General features: G+C 34.4%; 1 pseudogene; it reads right to left on the bottom strand.

Annotated features, from left to right (window-relative positions):
- Positions 1–7,572: 7,572 nt before the first annotated feature.
- LOC133319734 (uncharacterized) lies at positions 7,573–8,866 on the bottom strand (annotated as a pseudogene).
- Between the last annotated feature and the right edge of the window lie 628 nt (positions 8,867–9,494).

Genomic DNA, 9,494 nt, shown 5'->3' with positions numbered 1-9,494 from the left:
TCAAGTTTAGTCTCGCCACCGACATGTTAAGAAAACTCTCTAATTAGAATTTATCCATAACAACTTGTATATCACTTTCACAACTTCAACGGAAATAAAACATTTTTTTTAAGCAGCCCAGTATTTTAATAAGTTGTGATTTACATTTATCATAACTATATATCGGGTTGTCTGTGTGTAGTTCAAGCAGCTTTATAAAATAATGTTTAGTATAGAGTCAAATACATTAAGAATTTTCAAAATAAAAATACACACTTTTAGAGCGACGATAAAAACAATTGTGAAAGTCGTTGACAGCCGCTGTAGTTACTTGTCCCTACACGGAAGGAACGCCTTGCCTCGGTGCGAGGTGCAGTCGTCGACTGAAGGTAAAAATATTTTTTTAACCATAAATATTACTTTGGAAATTTTGTACTCATTTACTGCAAAGTTTAATTATGATACAATCGTGAGGCCGAAGGAGTTAATGTTTTAATGTAACATTTGTTGCATTTTTCGCAAACCTTCACAAGTAGAGAAGAGACAAAATTGTAATAAATGCTCAGGATCGTCAATGCATATTATTATCTTGAAATATCGCCCGTTTGTGTATATGCATAAGAATAATTTCTCTTTCTTCGAAATATATTAATATAATATGGAAGTGATTGTTTTCAGGATTGTACTGTGCGCTCTTAGTAGGTTAAGAGTCTAGGCCGCATGGAAGTGCGGTTGAAAAATGTGAGGCATTTTACGGTGTGAACATTTTTCCGGATCTCATTGTTCTTGATAATAATTGACGTTTTTATTTCATATATAAAATGTTCATACCCGTAAATAGCCCGGAACACAATTCTCCATCCTTTTACTCCAATTTGTTTTTAAATACAAAAACAATCGTTTTCACTAATTCTGTACAAATAATGATTTATTTAAAGCTTCTGCTCTACAGATTCTGAACCAATTATAATGAGAGGATAAAGTCCTCTGTGTCGCATTGTTTACATTTTATTTTCGGTCGAGAGGAGGATGACGAATATTTAAATTCATCAATATAAAATCGCTGTTTCGATGAAACTTAAAGCCAGTAATTATAATTATAATATGTATTTTTTATATTTTCATCAAGCAAACAGTTCACCGGAAAGATCACATGAAAAGTTCATATAGAAAATATTAGACTTATATTGAAAAAAATATTGCCAATTTTATGTTGTAAGTGATCCTTTTTATTTGAATTAAATGATGATGTTAATTCAAACGTTCCAAGTTCCGTCGTATTAGATCTCAAATCATTTTGTTGTTTTTCGATGAACAAATAAAGAGTTGGTTATTTATTCTACCGTTTTCTCTCGCAGAATACAGATTTCCAGTAACTCTCTGCTTGGTAACCGTAACACCATACTTAGCTTTTGATTTGATGGGTATAATATCCGGAGACTTTGAAACGAGGAACAGCTTTTCTTTGATTCAGAGGTAACATGAACCTAATATATTTGGTCCAGGTCGTTGTGACGTCGCTGACGAAAAATTTCGCCAGTTGTTCGTTGCTTTGGTGTAAGAAGTTGTAGCAAAGCCCATGTTATTAATGGTCCTTTGGTTTTCCAAATCAGTCTAGAATTTTACTCTTTGCCAGGACGATAACTGTGCTACCATCAAGCAGTCTATTGTTTCCGATATATTTTTTAATGAATTGTATGACTTTTAAATATAAGAAGAAAAAGTTTCTTTCACTAACGACCCTCAAAGCCGCAGTGATTTTAAAAAGATTTCTTCACCTTTTATGTATCTTATTGCTCATAGTCCTTCTGTTTCGTTTGCTCCTGGGGCTTATTTGTTCCCTCAACAACATTCCCTCTAAATCATAGTGTTTGCCGAACTCATGAGGGAACTTTATGACTTAACGCAATCTATCACTATCGTGGGATATCGATGAGAGGTTTATTTTTCCCGGCGGAGAAATTAATATCTGATTCAGTGACACATCTAATTTGCATTGTCTTTAGAATACACTGAAGCGGATCTTTGCGTCTTGAGTCAATATTTGTTATACAAGCTCTAACAGTATCATACTTTAGTTTATCGCGTTTTTATAACACACACCGTAAATATTTTTCTGTAGAATAATAAAAAAAAATGTGAATGTGCTGAATGGGAAAATCATATGGAGTTTTGAAATAGAATTCAGTGTGATGCAAAATAAAATAAACAAATTAATGATAACCCCTTTGAACAATATTTCATCCACGATATCAGATGTTATAATGCATTCAGCTTACAATTTTACGTTAATAGTAATTACGTAAATAATATTGTAGGAGCGAGGAAAATTATTGCACTACTTTTTCAAGCGTGTATAAAATGACCATTACGTTTTAAGGTAGCTCGATATAATTCTACACATTTTAGGGGACTTTATTCTATTCTTTAAATATTTTCAAAATTTTACGTCGTTTTCTATTTTAACTTTGACGTCTCCATATTCTCAACGTGTTTTCTAAGGAATTCCTTGTTGACAGTAGGATTCCTTGTGGTCAGTGGTAATATTTTATCTTCCAAGAAGGTTCTAAGATTCAGAAGTTCCCTAGACTCAGATAAATTAATTGATTAAAAACGTATAAAATCTCACCTTATTTGGTATATTTCATCAAGTGTTGAGAATTATAACAAAATTAAGATTTTTACTTGTCTCCTTTATATAATTATTAAAATCTATTTCACTTTTACTTGTATCACTTGTGTCAATATCGTGTAACAATAATAGTCTATTTGTCGTCGCTGTAGCTATAACAGAGGCCAGATATCCGACATAATGATCATGTAAATGAGGTGCCATCAACATCGATACTGATCATTACATCATGATACAAATACATATACATCAATAAAGGTAGATTATATAGTGTATTAGGTAAGATTGAACTAATTACTGAATTGAAGCTACTTCACATTATAAGAGAGACATCATATTAATATTAAATATTGTGAAAGTTTTCTTTAGATTGTTATCGTGATTACTTTTATAGATCACTTGTATTACAATAAAATTTATGTAGATAATGAAAAGAATTTAAGCTCTTCAAGGTATACATATACAAGGTATACGCATATACATACATACTGCAGCGCGTTATGTGATCTAAGTTGCGTCTTCAGAAGGTAGTGTCTGGGTATCCGTCCAAAAAAACAAGTGAAGCCTATTATTTTCCAGGTGGTGGTGGACTTCCAGGAGATCAGAGCTCAAACCTCTGATGTTTGTGAGGTGCAATTTTAGTAAGAGGAACTGTAGCTGCAGTAAAAACTTACTTCATTTGATTATAAATGTGGTTAGAGTGAATATTTAATATGAGAGATGGAAGTTGGTCGGGGCCTTGAAAATATAACTCAACGAGATAATCAGACTCCTCGATCTTCGTCTTGATCTTCCCAGATCGCTACCCGGTTCGATGAAACCACCCTGGGATTATGCAGAGTTAACAGGGCTGAATTTCGTGCATAGTAAACCCAATATTTAGGTCTCCTATTCACTATGGAATGACAGTAGAGCAACCTATCTTCGAATCCTTCTACCCTTCGCGATAAGCAAACAACTCAACAAAAATATTAAAATATCATACCCGTCTCAAATCTTAATAGTCTAAAAAGTCTTGTCAGGCAATATACAATCCAACAGACGTAGATAGATTGGTAAAATAACAGATTGTATCATAGTTTTAGCCGCGCCAGTTCGCGTTTGCCTCTTTCTGTTAGTCGCCAGGATGGTAGTATGATTTTACCTACCCTTTAGATTTCCATAAACATTGTCTAAATTCGTTCCCAAAAGGAAACCTTCAGCCTCTAAGGATTTTAATGGGCTAACAGACAAAACATATGTCTCGGTTTCAGGTAAGTTCTGGAGCGAATTTACATAACGTATAAATTAAATTTTAGTTTACATTTACCCAAATGAATCCTTCAAATGAATGGAATGATCTCAGATGTATTTTATTTTATAATTTACAATTAAAACTATATTATAGGGACTTTATCATACATTAAAGTCAATAGACAATCCGGTAAGTAAGCGAGCTAGGATCGTATTACATTGGTTCAGGGATCCGTTATTAATACGAACATTTATAGAAAATGATTTCTACACGTCCAACAATGTGGAAATTCGATTTCAATGTTTGATAAGTCCTATATTGTCGATACTGAACGCAGTCAGTGTTATTGTTTTTATGTCTTATTTAGTTCCTTCCTTTTATAAATTCTCAAATATATAAAATATTCATATTTGTAACTATTAAGCCTATAATAGGTAGTTTAATTTGGAGCTAGAGACGGGACTTTTGAATTTAATGTAATAAATTTTAACGGAAGGTTGTTTAATCTTAACAACTTTTTAATTAATGTATTAGTTTATGTATTATTAGTACTATGTAAAACAAAACATTTTTTTTTTTACTTCGAATTGTTCAGGAGAAAGGATTTCGAAGCTCATTTCTTGACAAGAAAAAGCCTTTCAGGTCCAGTCGTGTAGGTCCTATGTGAGTGCTGCAATCTATAATACATTAATTGATTTCAATAACGACTGGAACGTGATAATCCGCAGTTTGCATATTCCCACCCTGCTCGTGTCGATGAATTTTTCAGTCTTTATTTTAAAATTAAAATTAAAATTTTAGGTCTAAAGTTTCCTTAGCCATATAAAAGTATATTTAAAGTCACTTAGTCTAGTTAGTTGTTTGAGGAAAGACAATAATCATTAATATCGTCAAACTCACACATAATCTGCGGTAACAGTTATTTTAATGTAAACAACGAGTGTGGCTGATATTTCAATCAAATGAATATAATGAGTTCTATTATAATCGAGAATTATTACATTTAGTTTAGCATCTATTAAAGCGAGTAAACTATAACAGGATATTATGAACACTATGAGCATCGCGGTAATGAAATCATTTCGCAGGACGATAATTACAATTAGCGTGGAAACCTTCTTCATTGTAGAACATTATATTAATTATTAGAAATAATTTCATTGAATTCATTTTGTAACTATACGACTATATTACTGTATTATTATATATTAATCATCATCATCATCATCAGCCTATCGGAGCCCACAGCTGAGCAAAGTTCTCTTCTCACACGGAGGAGGTTCATCATCTATTAATAACAACTATTAAGCGATACTTCATAACATTCTCTGAAGGTGATTAAAAGTTTCGCCGCTAAGAAACATAATACGTGTAAGGTATACAAAGTACAGCTTATACTAAGTCCGATAAGTATTGTCCTCGACGAACAAAAGATCACGAGCTGAAGGAATTTTTATTAATTTACTCGCTCGCTATATTAAGAACATTAAGTTACAATATTTGCTTGTTAAACGAGAAATTATCAAATAAAAATAACTTTTGAAATGAAGATTCGGAAAGACACATTAATAAAATTGTTTTATTATTGTCTTAATATTGAAGTAAAACTTTAAAAGGTTTTGACGTTAATGTATCATCTGTCAGATGAGCGGGAGGAATATGTTTAATATCACAAGAAATGGATAAATCCGCTCACTGTGAGATACAGAAGTACTTCACGAAATAATATATATGAGATATATTTGGACGTCCGTCGGTTTAATATTAAATGATATGACACTATTGTATTATTTAATACAATCCACAGCTGCACAATAATAATATGCTACTATAATGTTACATCACAGGACTGAATGTTTTAATTGTTAACAGAATTATCATCATCAAATGATAATGTTTTTACGCTTAAATTGTTATTGAAATAATTCACTGGAATCTCTGCTCTCCTCTTTTTTAATTCGTAATTTGTTAAATCTCGCAGCCAAGACATTTCATTGGATAATATGAGGAGCCTGCAGCATCCGTCGAAGCCGAGTCCTGAACATGCCAGTCGGAGATAATTTAATATACTCACGTAGCGGCTATCAATTAATGTACTACCGACTAGTTAGTAGCCTGGTTAAATGTATAATATTGATTATATAGATTGCTTCAATTCCACACATATATAAAGCGTTCCTTGAACATACGAGTGTATATTATATGGTTGATTGAATGTCTATTACGAATGAGATAGCTGCATCTGTATGACAAGTTGTTTATGAATTTATTACTAGAGCAACGACACGCATGCTATGTAGTGACTGACTATCGAAGCGGATTTATTGACGTGTCGAAGCATATAATCCCACGGTAGATGTAATTCAAGGGATTAAAGAGGCTTGTTCCTGACTACAACATGACTCAGTTTACAAATCAATTATTTTACTATGAAAATCTCATTTTCATGTTTTATATATGTCGAAGAGCCATGTCCAAGTTGATTATTAGGAGCTGTGACGTCAGCGATGTTATCGTCCCATAACACTATTTCCACCTATCAGGTTATCCATTTTCACCAATAAAGCACTCTCACTTACTCGCACCACTTTATTTTCAACTTTAACTAACACTTAGTAATTTCTCCTGGATAGCTCTCACACCACTGTGTCCTCGCCACAGATGTCTCCGAATATAAATGGTTTTCGTGGAGTCATTACATTTACTCTTAATTTTAAATAATAACTTACAAAGATTATTCGTAGTAATTCAAATAAACAGTAATTATTACAAAATGTTTTCGTAATCAATTATTAAACCAACTAAACTTTATATTGCCATTTAAAATTTAAAGAAATCATAATTGAATAACATTGATTACAAAATGGTTACTGCTTAAGTTTGTCTTTTACTAAAACTCACAAAATAACTTATCTTTACATATTACAAATCACGATACGAATTGCCATTTACTTTCCTCCAATACAAATCATACGACGATCTATAAAACAAATAATTTTGTTAAAGTTATTACTAACGCCTTGACATTGTTTATGTCACATCTACCCTCTAAAGTGAAATACATATGAAACAACTATACATATGAAACAACTACCCTTTATAATGGTTTTTTAAATGTCGTTGCGCCGACACGGCCATTCTGCGGCCTGGTGCGTGCCCTGCACCAGTTTTACTTTGTTGTGATATATCAACGTATCAACATACGCTATATTAAAGAGATCACTTGGATTCTCTGAACCTGTGTTTGTGTTTTGTTTTTTTTTTTTTAATGCAAAATGCTCCACGCATCTTTGCTTACTTTTATTGAAGTGGGTTTGTTGCTGTGGTCTGGGCGGTCTTGTACGCCGTGGTCCACAGGGGCTCTAAGGGATTGAGGTAGGTCGATGCTGTGGTCTGGGACTTTCGTCCGTGGTCCACAGAGGATATTGATTTTATGATGTTGCTGTGGTCTGGGCGGTCTCGTACGCCGTGGTCCACAGGGGCTCTAAGGGATTGAGGTAGGTCGATGCTGTGGTCTGGGACTTTTGTCCGTGGTCCACAGAGGTTATTGATTTTATGATGTTGCTGTGGTCTGGGCGGTCTCGTATGCCGTGGTCCACAGGGGCTCTAAGGGATTGAGGTAGGTCGATGCTGTGGTCTGGGACTTTTGTCCGTGGTCCACAGAGGTAATTGATTTTATGACGTTGCTGTGGTCTGGGCGGTCTCGTACGCCGTGGTCCACAGGGGCTCTAAGGGATTGAGGTAGGTCGATGCTGTGGTCTAGGACTTTTGTCCGTGGTCCACAGAGGCTCTAAAAGATTTGAAGAAAGGTAATATTTTATCACAGGTTCTAAAATTTTTTTTTTTTTTTATTGACCTCATGTCAAGTTCCTCAACTTGAGGGATCTTTTGATAAAGACAATTGTCAATAAATTGATACTTTACTAAGCAATGAATGTTGGACCAAGTTTATTGATCGTTCATTGGATTCAACTTCTAAATTTTCAGAAGCTTCAACATTTAATGGACTGTCGTAATGTGGAGGATCATCAATCTGATCCGCCGACACGGTTCCTGCTGCTGCTGGATTTGGTGCTGGACGTAATTGATCATGAGCTAACTTACGCGGCCGGCCTCTACCGGTTACACGTTTTAGCATGTAACGATCACGTTCCAATATTTTGTATATTTCGTATGGTTCAGTATTTTTCAGATCCAAAGAAGTTTGTTTACGAGGATTAGTTTTGATTAGTGCATAGTCATCTCTTTTAAATGAACGTAGCTTACCCTTACTTTTTTCAAAACTCTGTTTATCATATTCCGCCGAAGCCAACATTTTCTGTTGCACATATTCCTCCAATACATCAAAATTTATAAATTCATTCTCAAAATCAATTAACCTTAATAGTTCCGATGGCACACAATGCTGCCGACGAGTGAGAAGAGTTAGAGGTGCAACTCCAGTAACTCTATGAGGCGTGCAATTAAACGAGAGTTGCAATGCTTCAAGAGCAGTCTGCCAGTTTTCGGTTGTGTAATTTTTATAATAGTTAGGGCATTTTTTAAAGTGATCATGATACTTTCAAGCTGTCCTTTAGCTCGGCTTATTCCTGGTGCGATTGAATGTATGTTGCTCCCAAAGCGGTTACAATAAACTTTGAATTCACCAAGAAACTCTCGACCTCCATCAACCATGATCTGAACTGGTGTTCCAAAAAGATGTACTAATCGTTTCAAGGCTGCGAGACTGATCCTTCACTACTCCTAGTTCCTAATTTCCAGGTAATGTCCATATGTACTACTTGAAATGCTGCCGTGGGTTTCTGGATTGGATGAAGTCGTACTTGTTGCTACCTGACGAGTTTTTTGATGTTCTGCAAATTATAAAATTTTCAACAAATCTTCCGATTAAAGTACTCATTTTATCAAAAACATATGTCTTTTATTTTTTGAAGGGTTCTCTCCCATCCTGGGTGATGTAATGCGGTGTGAAATGAATTTATTAAATCTCGTCTGTGCGTCCTCTGTCTCCGGACCTTCATTCTGATTTCGTAATCAGTAAAGATATAGGTTTCCATTGCAGTTGTAATATGTTGACACCATTCTCTGATTCCAACATTCATGTCCCGGTCATATGATGGCAGGTATCAGTAATTTTAATTTTGGCTTCTGGTTGACCAGGAATACGATCGACATACGCTTTATCACTTTTAGCATTTGTGAAAAAAAAAAAATAATAATTCGGTATTTACCACTGCAACAGAGCCTCCAGTATTGTCAGATGGACGAGTAGAAGTAGGTAATCCCGCTTCTGATGTCGAAGAGCCATGTCCAAGTTGATTATTAGGAGCTGTGACGTCAGCGATGTTATCGTCACATAATACTATTTCCACCTATCAGGTTATCCATTTTCACCAATAAAGCACTCTCACTTACTCGCACCACTTTATTTTCAACTTTAACTAACACTTAGTAATTTCTCCTGGATAGCTCTCACACCACTGTGTCCTCGCCACAGATGTCTCCGAATATAAATGGTTTTCGTGGAGTCATTACATTTACTCTTAATTTTAAATAATAACTTACAAAGATTATTCGTAGCAATTCAAATAAACAGTAATTATTACAAAATGTTTTCGTAATCAATTATTAAACCAACTAAACTTTATA

Source organism: Danaus plexippus, chromosome 27 (assembly GCF_018135715.1).
Source record: "Danaus plexippus chromosome 27, MEX_DaPlex, whole genome shotgun sequence".
Classification (NCBI taxonomy): domain Eukaryota; kingdom Metazoa; phylum Arthropoda; class Insecta; order Lepidoptera; family Nymphalidae; genus Danaus; species Danaus plexippus.
The sequence above is the reverse complement of the archived record's forward strand: the minus strand, read 5'-3'. Positions and strand labels throughout refer to the sequence as shown.